This window comes from Nomascus leucogenys, chromosome 1a, assembly GCF_006542625.1.
Source record: "Nomascus leucogenys isolate Asia chromosome 1a, Asia_NLE_v1, whole genome shotgun sequence".
NCBI classification, from domain to species: Eukaryota; Metazoa; Chordata; class Mammalia; order Primates; family Hylobatidae; genus Nomascus; species Nomascus leucogenys.
Window position 1 is genome coordinate 56,225,915 of NC_044381.1, and position 22,086 is coordinate 56,248,000.

The following is a 22,086-nucleotide window of genomic DNA, read 5'->3' on the forward strand; positions in this document are numbered from 1 at the left end:
AGTGTGATCCAACAATCATGTTTTGTTTATCCATACATCAGTATGGGTATTTTGTTGTTTCCACTTTTTGGCTATTATGAATAATGCTGCAGTGAAAATTCATGAATAGGTTTTTGTGTAGACATTTGTCTTCAGTTCTCTTGGGTATATGCCTAGGAGTGGAACCGCTGGGCCATTTAGTAATTACGCTTAACTAGGTGAGGAAATGTCAAACTATTTTTCAAAGTGGCCACATGATTTTATAGTCTCACCCATGTATGAGGGTTACGATTTCTCCACATCCTCACCAATGCTTGTTATTGTCTACTTTTTGGTGACAGTAATCCCAGTGTGTGTTGCTGGTACCTCTTTGTGGTTTTGATTTGTGTTCCCTGGATGGATAATGAGGCTGAGCATCATTTCAAGTGCTTGTCAGCCATTTGTGTATCTTCTTTGCAGAAATGCCTAATCAAATTTTTTTTTCATTTTAAAATTGCATTCTTACTTTTTTCTTACTGAGTTGTAAGGGTTCTTCATTCTGAATAGAAGTCACTTATTAAATACATGATTTACAAACATTGTCTCCCATTCTATGGGTTGTCTTTTTACTTTTTTGACAAGTGTTCCTTAAAGTACAAAAGTTTTTAATTTTGATGTAGTCCAACTTATCTGTTTTTTCTTTTGTTGCTTCCCTTTTGGTGTCATATCTCATAATCCACTGCCTAACCAAAGGTCAAAAAAATTTATGCCTATGTTTCTTCTAAGAGTTTTATAGTTTTAGCTCTTCAGTTTAGACAAATGATCTATTTTGAGTTAATTTTTGTGTATTGTATGAGGTAGGGATCCAGTTTCATTCTTTTGCATGTGAATATCCAGTTGCCCCAGTACAATTCAATGGAACAATCTTTTCCCATTGAATTATCTTGGCACCTTTGTAATAAAATCAGTTGACTATAAATTTGAGGGCTTATTTCTGGACTCTCAATTCCATTATCCTAAATGTCTATCCTTATGCTAGTACCACACTGTTTTGATTACAGTAGCTTTGTAGTAAGTTTTAAAATCAGGGAGCGTGAATCTTCCAACTTTGTCCTTCTTTTTCAAGGTTGTTGTGGCTATTCTGGTTTTCTTACATTCCCATATGGATTTTAAGATTAGCTTGTCAATTTCTGCAAAAAAAAAAAAAAAAAAAATTCCAGGTGAAATTTTCAGAGATTATATTGAATATGTAGATCAGGTTGGGGAGTATTACCATCTTAACAATATTAAGTCTCCAGGCTCATGAATGTGGGATGTTTTTCCATTCATTTAGATCTTCTTTAATTTCCTTTGTTTTTGTTTTTGTTTTGAGACAGGGTCAGGCTCTGTCACTCAGGCTTGAGTGCAGTGGCATGATCTTGAGTCACTGCAACCTTCACCTCCTGGGATTAAGCCATCCTCCCACTTTAGCCTCCAAGAAGCTGGAACTACAGGGGCACACCACCACACCCAGCTAATTTTTGTATTTTTTGTAGAGATGGGTTTTTTCCATGTTGCCCGGGCTGGTCTTGAAGTTCTGAGCTCAAGCCATCTGCCCACCTTAGCCTCCCAAAGTATTGGGATTACAGGCATGAGCAATTGTGCTCATTCACAATCTTCTTTAATTTCTTCCAACAATTTTTTGTAGTTTTCATTGTACAAGTCTTGTACTTCTTTTGTTAAGTTTATTCCTAAGTATTTTATTCTTCTTTGATGCTGTTTTAAATGGAATTGTTTTCTTAATTTCATTTTTGGAATGTTGATTACTAGTTGTTTTAGTCAGGTCAGGCTGCTATAGCAAAATGCCATCAACTGGGTGGCTTACACAACAGACATTTATTTTTCACAGTTCTGGAGGCTGCGAAGTCCAAGATCAAGTCACCAGAAGATTCTGTTCTTAGTGAGGCCCCTCTTCCTGGCTTGCAGATGGTTCACACGACCTCTTCTTTGTGTGTGGGCTTGGAGAAGAGAGAGAGAGAGAGAGATTGATCAATTGTGTCATGTCTCTTCCTCTTATAAGGGAACTAATCCCATCGTGACAGCACCACTCTCACGACTTCATCTAAACCTAACTGCCTCTGAAAGGCTTACCTCCAAAAGCATCACATTAGGGCTTAGGGCTTCAACATTTTAATTTTAGGGTGACACAATAACAGTAGTGTATAAAACTACAATTGATTCTTACATTGATCTTGTATCCTGTGTCTTTGCTGAGCTTATTTATTCTAATATTTCAAAAATGTATTTCTTAGGATTTTCTATATGCTGGACCACATATTCTGCAAATAGAGATCATTGTAATTCTTCCCTTTTTCTCTGGATGCCTTTTATTTCTTTTTATTGCCTAATTGTCCTAGCTGGAACCTCCAGGACATTTCTTTTTGGAAGATGAGGGCTCAGAAATGCAGTTTTCCATCACGTCATTGAGTCCATGCCATGAAAGATTCAGGGAACAGAGAGGGGTTTTTTGACAGTAATAGTATCATGGTTCTGCTTAATACACCTTCCCCTGATGACATGTTAAAACATCTTAGCAAAGAAAGTGCTGATGTGCTGTCATCCATTTTCCAAAGTATGACACTTTATCAGAAGTCCTAGTGCATGGATTTCCAAGGGTATTTTATCTGTAACTCATTTTGGGGGCTGAGTGACAGAGCTGGTGTAAAGCTGTATGGAGTTGGTTTTACTTGGACAAGCACTGCCAGATTCAGCACTTTGTCAAATTCCAGAAAAAGACAAATATAACTCCAAGAGAATTAGCCTGTGGTCATATTATTATTAATGTGGTGATTCCATGGGGAAACAGACTCCAAACAACCCCAATATGCTGCTTCTTACTTACTGATGCAGTTGATACATATTTTATCTTTTGTATATTTTTTATACCTGCTCATAATAATGTTCTGGGTGTGTACCTTCTGCTCCCATTATATTTGAGGACAAACAAATAGCTTTTTATGACCTTTACAAGTCCTTAAACACCAGGTGCGGTATTATGCATATACTGTGTGAATAGTTCATCCTGACTCCTGCATGACTGTAGCGAGTGACTTTGGTGATTGCTTTCCAGTCTCAGGCCTAGCACTAACTTTTCTCCTGTGTTCTCAACTACCCTTCTGAATATCCCCCCTAAAATGTATCCCAGGTACCCCAAACACAATATGTAGCAAGCTCCTCACCCACTGTCCCTGCCCAAATTGCTCTTCCTCTGATTTTCACCTTCTCATAATGATGCTGTTATCTTTCTTATCAGTCTTTCAAGTTTATTTAATGTTGGTACCTTCCTCTCCCATGCTTCCTTTATCCAGTCTTTAATGGGTCATGTTGAGTCCACTTGTTTTGCTCCTGTCAAATTTGCTCACACTTCCCAGCCCTTGCATTCTTGGGCTGTCCACCCACACAGAGTGCCCAGATTTTAGGGAGGCCCCTATTCATCAGTTTCTTCAATGTTAATTTGTTGCAAGACCAACCTTCAAGCACTGTCCTGATCTCATCACTCCCCTGCCCATACAACCTCAATAGCTCCACATTACTTTTAAAATTGAGCCCAAATTCCATAGCATGCAAAGTTCTCCTTAATTGGCCCCAGTGTTTCTTTTCCATGTAATTTCCTGCTAGGGCTGAACCTAATACCTTCCAGTATTGTCCCTTCACATTCTTACTCCCAGATCTTTGCTTATCTATCCCTCCAGTTTTGAACAGCCCAACCCATCTCAGCATTCATCCTATTGCTCTCTCAACTCATCTCAAAGGTGACCGATATGGTTTGGCTCTGTGTCCCCACCCAAATCTCATATTGAATTGTAATTCCCAATGTTGGGGAGGGACCTGGTGGGAGGTGACTGGGTCATGGGGGCAGATTTCCCCCTTGCTGTTCTTGTGATAGTGAGTGAATTCTCATGAGATCTGACAGTTTAAAAGTGTGTGGCACTTCTCCCCGGCTCTCTTTCTCTCCTGCTGCCATGGTAAAATGTGCTTGCTTCCCCTTCTCTTTCTGCCATGACTGTAAGTCTCCTGAGGCCGCCGAGCCATGCTTCCTGTACAGCCTGTGGAATTATGAGTCAATTCAACCTCTTTTCATTACAAATTACCCAGTCTCGTATAGTTCTTCTTAGCTATGTGAGAACAGACTAATACAGTGACCTTCTCTTTGAAACCTTTCCTGATTTCTCCAATTATAGTATTCTAATGTACTTTCTAATCCTCTGTAGCACTTTAGCTATAGCTTTGATAGGCATTCACCACTTTCTGTCTTATAAATCAGTCGTGTTTGTGGATGTGTTAATACCCCAATCTCCTTTAAGCTCTTTGCAAGGAAACAGATGTTGATTGAATCCATGACAGAGTATTGTACAGCCACCATGGTTCACATTGCTGCTGGATTGGATCAGACCCTTATCATTTCTCAGCTGTGCTATTATAGTTACCTTTATTTATCTCCCGGCCTCCTATTCTTCTCTTCCTGTTGTTTTCTAATTGGAGATACTCTCTAGAGTCACCTGATGGGTGCTTCTTTACCTGGTATGACCTGGTGTCAGCCCATGTCCTCAGGACTCCATCCAGATTCCTTAGCCCCACAGGCCACTGTCTCTCCACCCCAGTCCTCCCCACCCGGAAGGTCAGTGAACATCCTGAACATGCCATGACTATTCTGTACCCGTGAGCATTCTCTGCCTCCAGAGGATGGGGAGGTTACTGGATGCCCTGATAACTCCTTGCTGTCCAAAACAGAAGTATTTCATCCTTAAGCATATTCTTTACTCCTCCTTTTCCCTGATGTCACTATGAGTCCAAGCAGACCTGCTTCCTCAACATCACTCATATGGCCTCCCAAACATACCAAGGTGCAGTTTTGCTTTTTTACAAAATTATGTATGCACGTGTCCATCATTCCCAAAGGGGCAGAGGCTTTCTTTTTATAACATCAGCATCTAGTCATCTGATAGGTATTCAATACATGTTTGAATGAATGAAAACAAAACCCAGGAATGCTGAAAACTGATGAGTGAACCAGAACCAACCATGCCAAGACTGTCTCTTTATAGCCTTCTGTGAAAGAAAAATTGTCCAAACCTGGTCTGCAGCAGAGCTTTCTGCATGATGTAATGCACAGTCTCTTTCTGGGAAGTAATTCACATTCCTGATTAAATGCTTGGGTGATTTTTTGATACTCCTAAATGATTAAGAACTTCTGGGAAGTTAGGGTTGTCCACCTAACTGACTGATTAATCCTAATCTTTAACCAGACTTTTTTTTTTTTGGTTGTCTTTTCTTGTAGAGAGTATAAACTTTTATATGTGCTTGTAAGCAATTTGTCTTAATTAATTTTAGGGTGACACAATAACAGTAGTGTGTAAAACTACAATTGATTCTTACATTAATTTGTCTGCAAAGTTCTTTTTTTTTTTTAGCATAGTTTATCCTAGGACTATTTCTGGGCCCTCCCTCTTGCAAAACAATTTATATATGAATGCAATATTTCATTTATTCTCTCTTCACCCCACCCTCCTCTCCCAGCTTTCCTTGTCCCTAAGAATAGGGCACATGCTAAGTCTGGATAGATGAATGATAGGTCTCATAAGAATGAAGAGAGGGAACTGGTAGTACTCATGGGGGTGGGAGCCTCATGCAGCTCCATATAACAAAAGAGGAAATGAGGAGGTAAAGCATCCTACAGGGACCTGAGACTAACAGATTGGCAGGGCGCAAATCATGCAGCACCTCGTGGACTTGCTAAGGAACGTAGATCTTATACACACATCAAAAGATGAAACTGACTTTAGCTAAGGGCCGCTGAAATTCACAAGAATGTGCTGCATGTGTTGAGAGTTTTAAGAACAGCACTCTTACTGGTTGAGATAGGCTAGGATATGCGGGAGAAGCAAGCAATACTCAAGTCTCAGTGACCTAGAACAACTAAGATTTATTTCTTGCTCATGCAACATGTCCAGCCACAGGGGTGAGGGCTGTGCTTCACACAGTTACCGCGCAGGACCTGGAATAACAAAGATGTTCCCATTTTATGATCATCACAAGGCTCCAGGATTTGTTGCAACAGAGAAGAGAAGATAGAGAAGCATGCAGCAGCAATTAAATGATTCTGCTTGGAAGTGACAAACTTCTCACATTATGTCGACCAAATGAGATCACATAGTCATACGAACTTCAAGAAGCACAGGGGAAGATAATAGTCCCACATTCCTGGAAAGAGAGAAACTCTTGAAATATTAATAAATATTAGAAATGTCTACTCTATATAGCAAACACAACACAAGGACAGGATGGCCACTTCAGATCTTGAAGGATGTTTTAGACGGTGACCGAAAGAGAATTAGATCGACCTGTGTATGTCTGATTAAAAGGAAAGATTTCAGACCTTCAGAATGGCAGTGTGAGGGTTTTGGTAGACCCTCTCTCCAGTGAAACAGCCATTTAACTGGTAAAAATTATAAACAACTATTTAAAGCCTCTAGAAATTGTCCTAAAAGCATACAGCAAATGGAAAAACATTTATTCAAGAAAATCTACTATATGTCAGTAAGAGCATTAAGAGTTGGTAGCATTTGAGCCATGACTCATTCTCATGCCCCTGCCCCCATGTCCATGTGATAGAAGGTCTATCCAGGAAGATGTGGCCAAGAAGATGGGGGCTGCTTCTCTCCACTCCCCAGCTCCTAGTCTAGGACCCCTCTGAGAGGGGCAGGCTGCCAGGGTATCTCATACCCTCTAGCCCTGAGTTGTGGAAGTGCTATTTTAGGCAAGTGTGGCTGAGAAGATCTTTTCCCCACTTAGAGCTTACTTGTGGGTCAAGGGGTTTGATTCAGACATGATAGGTCAAGACAAATCTGGGGCCCCTGAGTGTGCTAAATGGATGAAAATTTTATGCCAAGAGGGGGCAAGAAAAGAAAACCAAGTACTCTCAACTTTTTCCCTCCCCCACCCTAACACACAGTGCCCACTTGTAGAGCAGAAGTTTCACTGCAGAAATGGGCCATTGTCCCTGCTCCCAGCTCTGGTGTAGTGGCTGGGTGTTCTATCTAAAGGGAGATGCAGGTTGTCATAAGAATGGGAATGGAGAGCTCCATTGCACTTGACTAGTCTTAAAAAAAAAAAAGGAGAGCTCCGCAGTTCTGCCAGAGGAGTAACTTTATTGGAAAGCAGCATGAAGCAGTTCTTGCCTAAGTTCATTCACAGTAGACATGTTGGTGGTGAGCAATTAAGGGGTGGGGGCTGGTAGCTCCATGAATCTAGTAGCCACATGCAACATGGCAGATTGGAAAGAGACAGCCCAGAATACCCTTCCTGAGATGATGTTCACCCCAAGGGCTTCAGAAGCATGGTGTACACGGGCTGTATTCACTCAGGAACAATCAGAGAGGGTCATGGGTTAGAATGGAAAGCATTCTCCAAGCCAAACAGATCCATCAGTAACATGTAGATTTATTGGACGACTTTGCGAGAAGACTCAAAGGGCATGAGCATGACCTCAGAGCAAACCCCGGCTCAGCAAGCTACTCTGACCCAGAGGTGACTCCTAGGAATCCAGACTTTAAAAAATTACACTCATCCTGGTGATCTGAACAGCCGGGCACCTGCCCCACTCTGCACCCCCTCAGGAGTGCCCAGAAAGAGACGCTCTGACCTACTAGTCCCTGGCTGAACATGGAGCAAAACTGTAAACTCCCTGAAATGTGAAAGCAGTCTCCAAGACACACACACACACACACACCACACACACACCACACACACACACACACAACAGTGGTAAAAGGCAAAGAAACCTAACTGGCTGAGAGGGCTTAAGCACAACCTTTGATCAAAAAGTGGTTTATGCTGACTCAGGGGCCAGCCTCTAGCAAGTGAAGGGGAGAAACACCCAAGCAGAGGCTTCAGAGGCTCCATATGGTTGGGAAAATAGACATCACAGAGTTAGTCACGCAGAGTCCCTAAACGAACAAACAAATGACCAAACAACAAACTCAGACGAGAGAGAGAAGAGGGGAGGGAAGGGTAAGTACACAGAGTTGCTACCATGTATTATCTAAAGTGTCCAGTTCTCAACAAAAAGCTCTAAGTCATGCAAACAAATAACAAAGTGTGACTTATGCACAGGAAAGGGAAACAAACAAACAAAAAACAGGCTTGGAAGGCCCCAGAGGTTGAACTTTGCAAACAAAAACTTTAAAGCAGCTATTATGAATATATTCAAAGAACTGAAGAAAACCATGTTTAAAGAATTAAGCAACAGACTGACAACAATGACCGAACACATAGAAATAGAAATTATAAAAGTGAACCAAATGGAAATTTTGAAGTTGAAATGTACAATCACTGAAATTAAAAACTTGCTAGAGAGGCTCAGTAGTAGATTTGAGCTAACAGAAGAAAAAATCAGTGTGAACTTAAAGAGAGATAACGAGAGATTATGCATTCTAAAGAACAGAAAGAAGAAAGAAAAGGAAGCAGGGTCTCAGATCAACATGGGGCACCATTTAGCACCCCAATATTTGCATATGGAATGCAGGACAAGACCAGAGAAAGGAATAGAAAAAAATATTCTGTCATAATGGCTGAAAACCTGCCAGATTTGATGAAAAACACTAATCGAAGCATCCAGGGACCTCCATGAAATCTAAGTGGGATCAATGCAAAGAAAGCCATATGCATTCACCCAGACACATTATAGTTGAACTGCTGAAAGTCAAAGTGAAAGAGAAATCTTGAAAGAAGCAAGAGATAAACTACTCATTATGCACAAGGGAACCCTAATCAAATTAATAGCAGAATTCCCATTGGAAAAATAGAAGCCAGAGGCAATGAAAAAAGTCAATCAACAATCTTATATTACCCAGCCTGGTGGCACATGCCTGTAATCTCAGCATTTTGGGAGGCCAAGGTGGGAAGATTGCTTGAGCCCAGGAGGTCAAGACCAGCCTGGGCAACATGGCAAGACCCCGTCTGTATAAAACATTTTAACAATTGGCCTGGTGTGGTGGCATGCACCTCTGTTCCCAGCTACTTGGGAGGCTGAGATGGGAGGATTGCTTGAGCGTAGAAGGCTGAGACCTCAAAAAAAAAAAAAAATCCTATATCAAGCAAAGGTAGAAAAGCTATGTTTTGAAAATGAAGGCAACCCTCATACATTGTTGGTGGGAATAAAAAATGGGGCAACTGCTTTAGAATACAGTTTGTCAGTCCTTTCAAAAACTTCAACATAGAATTACCCAGCAATTCTACTCCTAGGCGTATACCCAAAAGAAATGAAAATACACACCTGCACAAAAACTTGAATGCTCATAGCCAAAAGTGTAAAAAAGTCCAAATGGCCTCAACGAAGGAGGAGATAAATAAATGTGGTATTTTCCTACAATGGAATGTTATTTGGCAATAAAAAGAGATGAAGTACATGCCCTGCGGCAGGGAGGAACCTGGAAAACATTAAGCTAAGGGAAAGAAGCCAATCCCAATGGATTACATATTGTGTGGTTTCCGACATAGAAAACATCCAGAATAGGCAAATTCATAGAGACAGAGGTTGTCTTATTGGCTGCCCAGGGCTAGGAAAAGGGGGAGTATCTGGCTGCTATCACAAAGTACCACAAATTAGGTGGCTTAAAGCAATAGAAATGTATTCTTTCATAGTTCTAGAAGCTAGAAGTCCAAAATCAAGGTGTTGGCAGAGCCATCCTCCCTCTAAAGCCTCTAGGAGAGGCTTCTTCCCTCCCTCTTTCAACTTCTGGCATCCCAGGAGTTTCCTGGCTTGTGGCCACGTAACTCCAATCTCTGCCTCCATCTTCCCTCTGTGTCTGTGTCTGGCTTCACATGGCATTCTCCTCTCTGTGTGTCCGTGTCCAAGTTTCCCTCTTCTTAAAAAAACACTGCTTATATTAGAATAAGGCCTACACAAGTGACCGCATCTTAACTTGATTACATCTGAAAAGATCCTGTTTCCAAATAAGGTCACATTCACCAGTACTGGGGATTCAGATTTCAACATATCTTTTTGCAGGGATGTAATTCAACCCATAGAATCCTAATAGGTATGGGGGTTTTCTGGAGGGGTGATCAACATGTTCTAACATTGATCATAATGATGGTGGCATGACTCCTTGGATATTCTAAAAACCATTGACTTGTGTGTTTTGAATGGATGGATTGTGTGGTATGGGAATTGTATCTCAAAAAATTGTTTTTAAAAATGAAATAGAAATAAGAATATCCCTAGATTAAGAAAGAAAAAAATGGACTCTATGGCTAGAAGCCCATCTTAAAAAGAAATACTTAAAGATGGTCTTCAGGTTAAAAGTTAGTGATGCTAAAAGGTAACTCAAATCCACATTTAAACACACACACACACACACACACACACACACACACACACACACACACACACGGCCAGGCACGGTGGCTCATGCCTGTAATCCCAGGACTTTGGGAGCCCGAGGTGGGTGGATTGCCTGAGGCCAGGAGTTCAAGACCAGCTTGGACAACATGGCAAGACCCCATCTCTACAAAACACACAAAAATTAGCCAAACTTGGTGGCAAGGACCTATAGTCCCAGCTGTTCTGGAGGCCGAGGTAGGGCAATGACTTGAGCCCAGGAGGCTGAGGTTGCAGTGACCTGAGATTACACCACTCTACTCCAACCTGGGCAACAAAGCGAGACCCTGTCTCAAAAAAACAAAAACAACAACAACAAACCAGTTCCAGCAAAGGTAATTATGTAAGTAATGATAAAAGGCACTATAACTATATATTTCTCTTTCTTTTCTTTGCTGATGTAAAAAGCAATTATATAAAAGAGAGGAATCCATACATTCACTTTCACCCACATAAAGCCAGAGAGCCCCAGGATTCCTTCTAAATTTCAGCCATCAGCCTGGTTCTGTCCAACTTCCAAGCTGCTCTCCTATCCCAATATTTCCTGTCCTTGGTGGGGGTTTCTGGGGTATTGACCTATTGAACCTGGCATGATTCTGCCACCACCCACTCCTGAAATGGAAGCCAAATAATTATTTTTGAGGCATTTCTCGTTGCTGCTGATACTGGTTGAGAAACTACATGTGTTCTTTGCTGAAGGAACAAAAACACTTATCTGAAAGTTAATCACACTTTCTAAATGACAGAAATGTTTGGCTGGAGTTAAAAACTAAAGGTTAAGGATAAAGGTCCATTTTCTTAGATTTAATCCCCTTGGCCTTGGTCCTACCCCGGGCTGGGAGATTTTTAAAAGCAAAGGTTAGCATCTGTCTGAGAACTGACTGGTCCACATATAATACAACATTTGTCTTTTTCTTTTTTTAAGTGACATCCATTGATTCCAGGCTTTTTATGAGCAGCTCTGGTTCTTGGCTGTCTTGAGTAGAGAATTATTATTGGCATTGCCTGAAGTGTGTCAGCTGTTGGAGATGCACTGTTGCCGCATCTGATTGTGATGGGGACTCCTAGTATCTTTCCTCATCCAGAGAGCAAAGGAGGTCTACTTACTGGTGTGGGAGTTTTTAGATTCCCACGTTCCACTGTCACTTTTGCTCTGAAATCCGATGGGGATCCAGTAGGACTCTATTTGGAAATGGTGCACTTCGCATTCGCACCAGAGGATCAAGATCAGAGCTTAGTGATCTGACACCCCCTCTCCTAATCTGTGCTGCCAACCCAAGTTGTTTATTACCCTTGAGTTGTTTATTACCCTTGGGTTGGAGACACCTTAGAAGAGAGAATTCCAGTGGGTTACTCCTCTGCTGGAGAGGCACGGAGCCCCGCAGAGAAGACTAAGTGCAGCAGATCTGGTGGAGGAACTTGGTGACTGGGCATCTGGGGACCCTGGGGAGAAGTTTAAAGCTGCCAGTTCTCCCTGAACCCGAAAAGGTGAGGCAGGGATGGTGGTGAGAGGGGATGACAGAGTCAGGGATTGAGGGGCAGAAAGGATGAGCTGAGTCATTCCTTTTCCCACCCCCCTACCCACCGCCCCGAGATGGAGTCTTGCTCTGTCGCCCAGGCTGGAGTGCAGTGGCTCCGTCTCAGCTCACTGCAACCTCCACCTCCCGGATTGAAGAGATTCTCCTGCCTCAGCCTCTCGAGTAGCTGGGATTACAGGCACCCACCACCACACCCAGCATCTAATTTTTGTATTTTTAGTAGAGATGGGGTTTCACCAGTTTGGCCAGGCTGGTCTTGAACTCCTGACCTCGTGATCCACCCACCTCAGCCTCCCAAAGTGCTGGGATTCCAGGCATGAGCCACTGCACCCAGCCTGAGCTAAGTCATTTCTAACCGAAGTTGGGAGAATGGAGAAAGGACCAGGAAAGGGGGAGCGTACCGTCAGCCTCCCAGGCAAGAGCCACTGGGCCTGTGACCACAGCAGGATTCCCCCCTCACTGGTATTCCAGCAACCTGCCCTGAGCCCCGGAGAGCTCCCAGAGGAAAAGAACTGTCTGTCTGAGAGTCACAGCTGCCGAGTCTGGCTGAACACATGCCCAGGGACAAAGAGCTGCAGGGCAAAGACTGGTGAACATCTGATGAAAATGTCGGTTTCCAGATAAAATTTACTTCTCGGTAGTCAAGAGAAGCCTTAATCATGCTGCTAAGCTCATGTTCATACTCAGAAAATCTTGTCTATGCAGGCTGGACAAGTGGTCTCAGCCTAAAAGCCCTCAGTAGCAACCATGTGATTTAATACACCCACCTCTTGCCTTGACCCCCAATAGCAGTTTCTCAACAACAACAAAAAAGCACATAGAAAGCAATTATATAAAAGAGAGGAATCCATACATTCTTAAAGCACACAATAAGGCATGTGCTTATTATATATTGTGTGCCAAGAATTAAAAAGCACACAATATATATGTTCTTTGGCTTTTACTCTTGCTCAGGAGAATATCAGAAAGCACTGAGCGTTTTTTAGGGAAAGATGGTTTGCTGGGATACTATTATTTGTTCAAGAAATTCTAACAGTAAACGCATGCTGATTTAAGAGAAGCATGTTTGGGGGGTATATATTGCCAGTACCTTAAAATAAAAGTGAGTATAAAGCTACAAGGACTGTATCCATCATGATTTACTTCCTAATTGATCCTTATGATATAAGATCATGATATAGGATCCCTGTGTTGTCATTTACCCCTTCTGATAAAGATGGTGAGCGAGGCTAAGAAAATGAATTTGGAATCAAAGATGGAATCCCACCCAATTGCTTACAAGCTGTGTGACATCAGGCAAGTTGCCCAAGCTTTCTGAGCCCCGTTTTTTACTTTTGAGAATATAATAATTTTGTTCTAGAGGGATGTTTTAAGAATCACTGTTGAGGCCAAGCCCATGTTTTATTCCAGAGCTTCTCAATGTTAACAATGCAAATGAACTACCTGAGATCTTGCTAAGATGCAGCTTCAGAGTCAGTACCTGGGGTGAGAGCTGAGATTCTGCATTGTTAGCAAACTCTCTTGCTCCCGTGCTGATGCACTGTGGCTGGTCTGAGGAGCTCACTTTGGACAGCCAAGTTTTGCAGCACTCACAGCGGATGCCACCCCCTGCAGCCCTCCGCGGGGGCCTGGTGAGAGCCTGCTGGGGACCCACCTGGGACTCATGAAGGCCCATCATTCAGTGACCGATCGGCATAAGTGAAGGCTGGATATCTGCCACTTATCACAGCTAATGGAACTGTCTCCCTTAGATAAATTGAGTTAGAGAACAGCTTTAGGGTGAACAAATTAACTTTATACTTTATTTTCTGAGCCCTTGACGTCTGTGATCCCACTGGGTTGATTTGGTTTGGTTTTTCGGTGAGACCTGTAAGGGAGAGGTGCTATAAATAAATCCAATCTACAAAAAAAAACAAAGTCAATGACACTGGACCTGGCCCCTGCTCTTCCATCCACGCCCCACAGCCTGTGCTGGTGATAATGTACTTCGTTCTTTTAATTCTTGGGCACACCCTTTCCATCCCCCATAGCCGAGGTGTAGTCAGAGGGCAGGTCTGGCTAAAGATGCTTTTTTGGCCCCTTCATTTCTTTCCCTTTGCTTCCTGCATCCTTGTCCCCACACCCCTTTCTCTCCTAGGAGCTCCTGTGAGGACCTGCAGGGACTCTAGTCCATCACAGTTGCTTGCAGACGCCCTCCCAGCCAAGGCTCAGTCATTGGTCCCCATCTGTCCAGAGTTTTGCCAATTGGTTTATGAATTAATTTCCTGGGGCTGTCTTAACAAACTGAGTGGCTTAGAACAACAGAATTTTATTCTCTCAGAGGTCAGGAGGCCAGCAGTCAGAAATCTGGAAACTCGGAATTTAAGGTGTCGGCAGGGCTGGTTCCCTCCGGAACCTCCAAGGGAGAATCTTTTCCATGCCTCTCTCCCAGCTTCTGCTGGTGGCCGGCAACCCTTGGCATTCCTCGGCTTGCGGACACAACACTGCAATCTCTGCTTCCATCCTCACATCGGCCTCCGCCCTGTGTCTCCCTCTGTCCTCTTCTGTCTCTTATAGACACTCTCATTGGATTTAGGGTCCATCCTAATCCAACGTGACCTCATCTCAATCCGTACTTCAATGACATCAGCGAAGACCCTCTTTCCAAGTAAGGTTAAATTCCGAGGTTCCAGGAGGAGATAATTTGATGGAGACACGATTCGGCTCACTAGTTTGGAGGAATTTTTCTGATGGGAGGTTTGGAGGATGGGAGAAAAAGAACAGGAAGACCAAAGCAGAGAGGGAAATGAACTTGTCCATGAGAAGTGCAGGGAGCTATAGGGGATCCACGAGACCCATTGGTGCCCGCACCAGGACACAAACCGGTCTCCTCTGCCCAGCCACAGTGGGGTAGCAGGATGGGCAGGGCACAGAATGCCTGGCAGAGGCTGGGCGAGAGATGCCAGGAGGATATAAGGCACTTTCTAGGCCCCATGGGCTGTGAGAAAGCCTTGTACCTGGAAGTCAGGGGAGTTTGGGGTCAAATAAGGACACATTATTATGCTTGGCTGCTGAGAAGCTCATTTGACATTTGGAAAATAAAAAATGAAATTGTTGAGGGATCAGGCATTGCTAATAGCTCATAAATAGCAGAAATTATGGGCCCAGCCTCCCCTGCAAGTGGGACTGACAGTGCAGAGCTCAGGAAAGAGCTTGCGGGTGGGACCTTGGAGATGAGGGCCTGAGAGCAGTGGGGTCTCCTGAGGCAAGAGGCGGTGCCTGGGGCCATATGTGGGGGAGGAAGTTGCAAAGGGAGACATCCTGGGTCTGCACACTGCCCAGGAAAGAGCACATGGAAGCAGACAGGAGGCAAGGCCAGGCGTCATTTTGCCTGGATTCCCCAGGCAGGAGGGCACTGGAGAAGACTTTGAGATGAGGGCAGGCTGGGCTTGGGCTGAGCTGCAGGCAATCTTACAGTAAGACAATCCCCCTGCTCCTTATGTTTAATTGTGGTAAAATATACCTAACATAAAATTTGCCATTTTAGCCTTTTTTCTTTTCTTTTTTTTTTTTTTTTTTTTTTTTTCCTGAGACTGGGTCTCACTCTGTCACCCAGGCTGGAGGGCAGTGACGTGATCTCAGCTCACTGCAACCTCTACCTCCCAGGTTCAAGTGACTCTTGTGCCTCAGCCTCCTGAGTAGCTGGGATTACAGGCACGTGCCACCACGCCCAGCCACTTTAGCCATTTTTAAGTGTACAATTCAGTGGCATGAAGTACATTCACATTGTTGCGTATGTCCCTTACTTTTTTATCATGAGCGAGGGACGGAGGGCGATGACCTATTGTTGGTGACACAGTGCCATGAGGAGGTGGGGCTAGAGTCTTGGGTAAGGGGGAGAAGAGGACAAACCCCCCTCCAGCTTGTGATAAAAGGAGCTTAGGTTCTGCAGAGAGGTGGACTTTGTGGAACTCTGGAAAGCACAGTAGAGATACCGTTCAGGAGTAAATGGGCACTGATTTCTGCTGTGTCCCCTCGGGATGTAGCCCTGCTAATGCCAAATTTGCTTTGAAAGCCAGAGAAAAGCCCTCGATGTTGATAAACAATCTCTGATACAAAAGTGCACAGATTTCCTTAGTATCTTTACTCTAGGAAAACAGTACAGTAAATTGAGAAGAGACTTCAGTGCAAGTTCTCTTCAAATACGTGGGGCATCCTTATACTAAAAAAGCATTTGCTGTTTATCCGAAATCCAAATTTAACTGATGTCCTGTATTTTTATTTGGCAACCATATTCTGATGAGACTTTGATATCTGGGCGAACTACATCCGGAACTTTCGCTAACTGTGCCCCACTGTGATGGGGTCTTCTCACCAGTCACTAATCCATCAGAAACGCACGGCAGGTTCAGGCGCGCGTGGCCAGCCCATTCCTAGCCCGCCACACTGCTACCCAGACAGAACATCCACTGCTTCCACATTATCCCTAGGCTGCAAAGAGTTCCCAGGAGACTTTCTTTTCCCCTTCAAAGCTGTGCACTTGGGCCTGGTTTCACCTGCAGAGAAGTGGGTAATGGCTGATAGAGGAAGATGCGGGTCCCTGACAGTCGCCTCTGCTCCACAGTGCCATCTAGAGGAAAGCCAGGACATATGCTCTGAGGAACGCAAGGCTGGGGTGTTAATAAGCAGGCCCTTGGGAAATCTGGGGTGCCCTGTTCCCCTCATTATGATCCCGATCCCAGGCAGAAATGCCTGTGGGCTATCACTACAAAAGGAAAACAACAACCAAAAATGCATCCAGGATTAAAACCACCATTTCAAAAGCACATCATTAAAGCAAGCTGTGACCCAAATATTTGTTTTGGTGTGCTTAAGAGTTTTTCAAGCAATTGAAAAGAGTGGAAAAAGTGAAACACCAAGAAAAAAGAAAAAGAAAAAAAAAGCAGAGCAAGGAATTGTTGGATGATTCTCTGCGAGCCAAGGGGGACTTTTTTATTTAAAAATATGTAAGCTTTGGTGTTGAGGGAGAACTACTGCAAAACTAGACTTGAATTATCATTGGAGCAGGATTTTGAAAATTTATGAAGAGTGGCAGGCTGGGCGTGAGGGTGTCTATAGCCCAGATGAAGGTGCTTATGAAGTAAAAGGCATGTCAGTGGGAAATGTGGTCACTGGAAACATGAAGTTAAATTCAGTGCAAAGAGTAGGACAACCTCACATGTGTCCTTGTGTGCAAGGGAAATCAGCTGCCCTCTTGGCTGCTTTCTCACACTCCGGTAGGGCATTGCCGGTCCATCACACAGAGCTGTCTATAAGACACTGATGGAGTACTATGGAAAGCTTACGGGCATGCACAGTTGGGCTTAGTCCCTTTACCACTCATTCACTTTATAATTACAGGAAGCAACTGAAGTTCTCTTGTCAATTTTTATGTACTTCAAAGAACTACTAATAAAATTCGAATTTATAGAACATAGTCCCCCAAGGGGCATTTTGTGTTGGTGATAATATTCTACTAACTTGAAAAGCTGCAGCAAAGATGCGCCTTCTACTAAACTCTAACTCAGTCTCTTTCTTTTTCTCTCTCTCCTTCTCTTTCTCTCTCCTTCTCTCTCTCTTTCTCTCTCTTTCTCTCTCACTTTCACTCTTGCTCTCACTCTCTGAAAGGGTCAGAATGCCTGGGGTTCTTACCTTCATATTAGCTCTGAAACAGACTTCAAGATAAAACCTAACTACGTCGCTCTGGCTGAAACTTTATAGGTGTTAGGTATAAAGTAAGCACCCTGGGTCTTGCTTCTGTTAATGGACTTGCAATTGTGGAAGCTGCCACTACGTGGCGTCGTGAGTCACAGTGAATCCTAGTGAGTCACAGGCATGAAACCTAAGTCCTGGCTGTCCCTAGTCAAGGCTATTTATGGTCCTACGTAAGTACGTAAACTAGTCAGCCGTGTTTATTTTTTTTCATAAACATCACATTGATATTGATATGGATGTAAGCCTCTGACAATAATTATTAGATGATTTATTTTGTAAATATTGTATTTTTACTATAATAAACATTTTCCACTAACTATATTATATTTATTGTATAAATAATATCCTTTGGAGTAGGGTTAAAGAATGTGGGCTGGCATCAGCGATGTACCTTCAGAATGTGTCTTATCAACTCTAGTTTTTCATACTCTGTTTTAGAAAGAACATACTTTACTCCTCAGTTCCACGGTGAATATTAACAAGTCCTCCCACGTGGAAACAGTCACATCGTGCTTTTGGGTCTTGGTGTCAGATATTCTCTTACACCTGTTTATAACTTACCAAGGAAAATGCTTATTTACTTGTTTCCAAGCCCTTCTACTATTTCTGGAACTCCCTTTTCTACTTTTAAGCGGGGTTTAGCTATTACCAAGTTCTGCACTTCAGAGAACTTTGTTTTACGTTGTAGAAGAGCACTTGGTGTGCAGAAAACAATTCCTCTGGGCTTGACAACATGTGTAATGGTCTCTTTCTAGTCTGGAGAGTTTCATAGGCAGCCAACTGTCCCCACTGTTTCCTCCCTTTAAAATGTAAATGTATTTAAATCAATAGGGTGTGATGGTTAACAGCCTAGGCTCTGTTGGTCATGCACGCTTGGAATTGAATGCTTGTTCTGGTACTACTTCTTATCTTCTCTAGGCCTCATCTGTTTCCTTATCTGTTACATAAGGATATGAAAGTATCTTATTTCCTGGAGTGATTGTAAAGATCATATGTGATCATGCTTATACTAGGTGGTCACAATAATGGCTCCGTTTGGATTAGCTATTATTATTATTTTATGTCATTTTTATGTATACCCTATTTCCTTATACAACACATTAGAGGCTACTTATAAGACTATCTACCTTAAAATAGTAGTCAGTGCCAGAAAAGTTTTTGAATTAAAATGAAAGAGTGAGGCTGGGCAGGGGCTTGTGGGGGAATGAAACACAGGTATTGTAAGATACACATACTCATAAACTTCTACTCAGTTACTTAGACTTAGCCACATATTTGTTTCTGAGTTTCCCACTAGCTAAAGTGAAAAGAGAATCAGGTTCACTCATGTGATTCCTATGGATCACAAGGCAAAACCTACCAGTCTCTCAGCGAAGCATAATGGGTCTTGGTTCTTAACTCCAAGAATATATATTCCTTATGTGGGGCATCATGTGAACAGAGACAGTAACCCTAACAATAACCCTATATGAGGTATCGTAGACACTTTAAAAATATAAGCCGAGGGAAAAGTAAGAGGTAGTTTTGCTCCCCAGAGAACTGGGAACAAGACCATGTGCTGGGCAGAATTCTGAGATTCACGCCCCCTGGTGTACACGTCCTGCATAATCTCTTCCCCTTTGGGTGTGGGCAGGACAGTGTTGCCTGTCACTCCCACGATTAGATTATAGGATATACAAAGTGAAGTCCTGATGTAATGAAGTCCCTAATCAGTGGCTTTAAGTAATCAAAAGGAGATGATCCTGGGTGTTCTGACCTAATCAGCCCATTAAAGAAGATCTAGAGTTCAAGGAGAGTCTCTGCTAGCCTTGAAGAAGGATACTGCCATGCTGTGAGACAGCCACATGGCCAGGAACTGAGGGCAGCCTATAGGAGCTGAGAGAGACCTTCAGGTGACAGCTGATGAGACAACAGGGACCTCAGTCCTACAGTCCTAAGGATCTGGATCCTGCCATCAGCCTGAATGAGCTTGGAGCAAGATCCTGAGCTCTGGATGAGAGCACAGCCAGCAAACATCTTGATTTCAGCCTTGTGAGACCTTGCACAGAGAACCCAGTTATACCATTGCCTGGACTTCCGACCTACAGAAACTTTGAGATCATCAAAAGGTATTGTTTCAAGCTGCCGAGTTTGTGGCAATTTGTTACACAGCAATAGAAAACTAATGCAAACCATATGGCTGGAATCCATAGCCTTTGACTAGATTCAGAAATAAAATCCAGAACATCTAGGGCATTTCCCAAACTAAACTTAACATTCATGGGAGATGCTAATATATGTGTCACGTTAAAAGCAAAACAACTTTTTTCGTTGACCCTGACTGTTCCCATTAGAAAGGCCTTTGCTCTACTGGTGAGGCAGACAGTCAGGTTTCTGGGTTGTAAGCAACAGAAATAAACTGACTCACATTTGCAGAAGAGAGTTTATGGAAAGGCTATAGTGAGGTCACGGAATCAAGGAGCAGGCTGAAGAAACAGTCTCAGAATGGGCAGGAACCTGAAAACTCCTGGGGTCTCACTTCCAAAAAAAAAAAAAAAAAATTCCTGATGGCCTGTAGCCACCAAAATAAAAGAATTTCATCTGTTCCTTTTCCCCGTCCCCACCATTATCAGATAACTCCCCTCAAGGTTCAACAGCTCAGCAAAGTCTGAGTGGCCTGGCACTTAGCCACAGGAGAGCAGGAGACCTGAATTAACAGGTGTGCCAAGATGCACACATTGAGCGAAAGGTTATTCTCCCAAGCTCAGCTGTAACCCGAAGGAGAGAGAATGGATGATGGGCCACCCAAAAACAAAGGGGGTTCACAAAAGTAGATCAGACTCACAAGTTTAGGGGTAGAATCTGAGACTTCCTCCTTTATGTCTTAGTGTTAGAGGAAAGGGGAAGTCACTTTTATAACAAACGGTGAAGACTTTGGAACCACCAAATCCAAAGCTTCAGGAGAAGTAGAGAGAGGGGAGCAGGGGTTGTGGGGTGGAACTATGCAGGCAGTGGAAGGCTGGGCAGTGCGGTTCTTCCTTGTGAAATCCAAGGTTTCGAGATCGGATGCTGCACGGAGCGGGCGAGGAGCCTGAGCTTTGTGCCTGTGCAAATGAGAAGAGATACTGAATCATGAAGCTTTCACTTCTGAGCATTAGCAGAAACTGCAGCAAGACTTCTGACTTTTACAAGCTATGGAATCGGCTGGAGTCTGAGCAGTTTTGTCCTGTGAGAAAATGGATCCCCAGTTGCCACTGAACTGTCTGTATTTGGCAGGTAGTGTATCCTAAAGCCGCTGTTTGGAAACTCATAATAAAACTAGCGTATCAAAAGCTCTGTGCTATGCTTGGGCCTCCCCACTCCATGTTGCTGTATTTGTTGTGGTGGCTGCAGGCTTATGATTGCTCAGGTTTGCTCAGTTCCATAAATTCTCACTAAATGCTGCATTTGTTGAAGGAATCCTGTCGTAGCTTCAGGGCTGTTCTTGCTGTTGTTTTTCAACCATACACGTGGATTATCTTTCTAAGTGACTGGTTAAGAGTTTGGTGCACATAGTTACACATTTTCATGAACTGTTGCATTTTGTTAATGCATATTGCTCCTTGACTTCAATGCATTTTATCAGTATTTATTGAATGTAAAGATTTTCAGGTAAGATTCATTTATTCATTCAAAGAATATTGATGTGCGAACCACCATTCTAGGCACATGGGAGTACGTTAATGAAGAAAAGAGACTAATATCTGTCTTAGTCTATTCAGGCTGCTATAACAGAATACCTTAGGCTGGGTAATTTATAAAGGGTAGCGTTTACTGCTCACAGTTCTGCAGATTGGGAAGTCTGCAGAAGTCTAAGATAAAGGCACTAGCAGATGCACTGTCTGGTGAGAGTGTGCTCCTCAGAGATGGCATCTTCTTGGTGTCTTCGCATGGTGGAAGGGACACACAAGCTCCCTCAGGCCTCTTTTTATTTTTATTTTTTATTTTTTCAGGAACAGGGTCTTGCTCTGTTGCCCAGGCTAGAGTGCAGTGGTGCGATCATGGCTCACTGTAACCTCGAACTCTTGGGCTGACGCCATCCTGCTGCCTCAGCCTCTCAAGTAGCTGGGACTGCAGGTGCACACACCACCCGGCTGGTTACTTGTTTATTTGTTTTTAGGGATGAAGGAGTGTCGCTATGTTGTCCAGGCTGGTCTTGAACTCCTGGCATCAAGCAGTCCTCCTGCCTCAGCCTCCTGTGTCCTTGGGCTTACAGGCATGAACCAATGTGCCCAGCTCAGACCGCTTTTAAAAGGGCACAAATTCATTCATGAGGACTCCACCTTCATGACCTAGTCACCACTCAGAAGTCCCACTTCTTAATACCTCCACGTTGGGGATGAGAGTTCAACGTATGAATTTTGGAGAGACACAAACTTTCAGACCACAGCAGATCCCTGCCCTGAGGGGTACATGTAC

At 43.3% G+C, this 22,086-nt stretch overlaps 1 protein-coding gene and 1 long non-coding RNA gene across 2 annotated transcripts in view; one reads left to right on the top strand and one right to left on the bottom strand.

The window, feature by feature from the left end:
• The window catches only part of GNA14 (G protein subunit alpha 14), a 224,165-nt gene that overhangs the window by 172,386 nt on the left and 29,693 nt on the right, over positions 1 to 22,086 (top strand). The window lies entirely within an intron of this gene.
• The window catches only part of LOC105738457, a 76,717-nt gene that overhangs the window by 49,164 nt on the left and 5,467 nt on the right, over positions 1 to 22,086 (bottom strand). Inside the window, exon 2 of the long non-coding RNA XR_001114260.2 lies at positions 18,231 to 18,449. This is a non-coding gene — a long non-coding RNA (uncharacterized LOC105738457). The remainder of the gene's footprint in view (positions 1 to 18,230; positions 18,450 to 22,086) is intronic.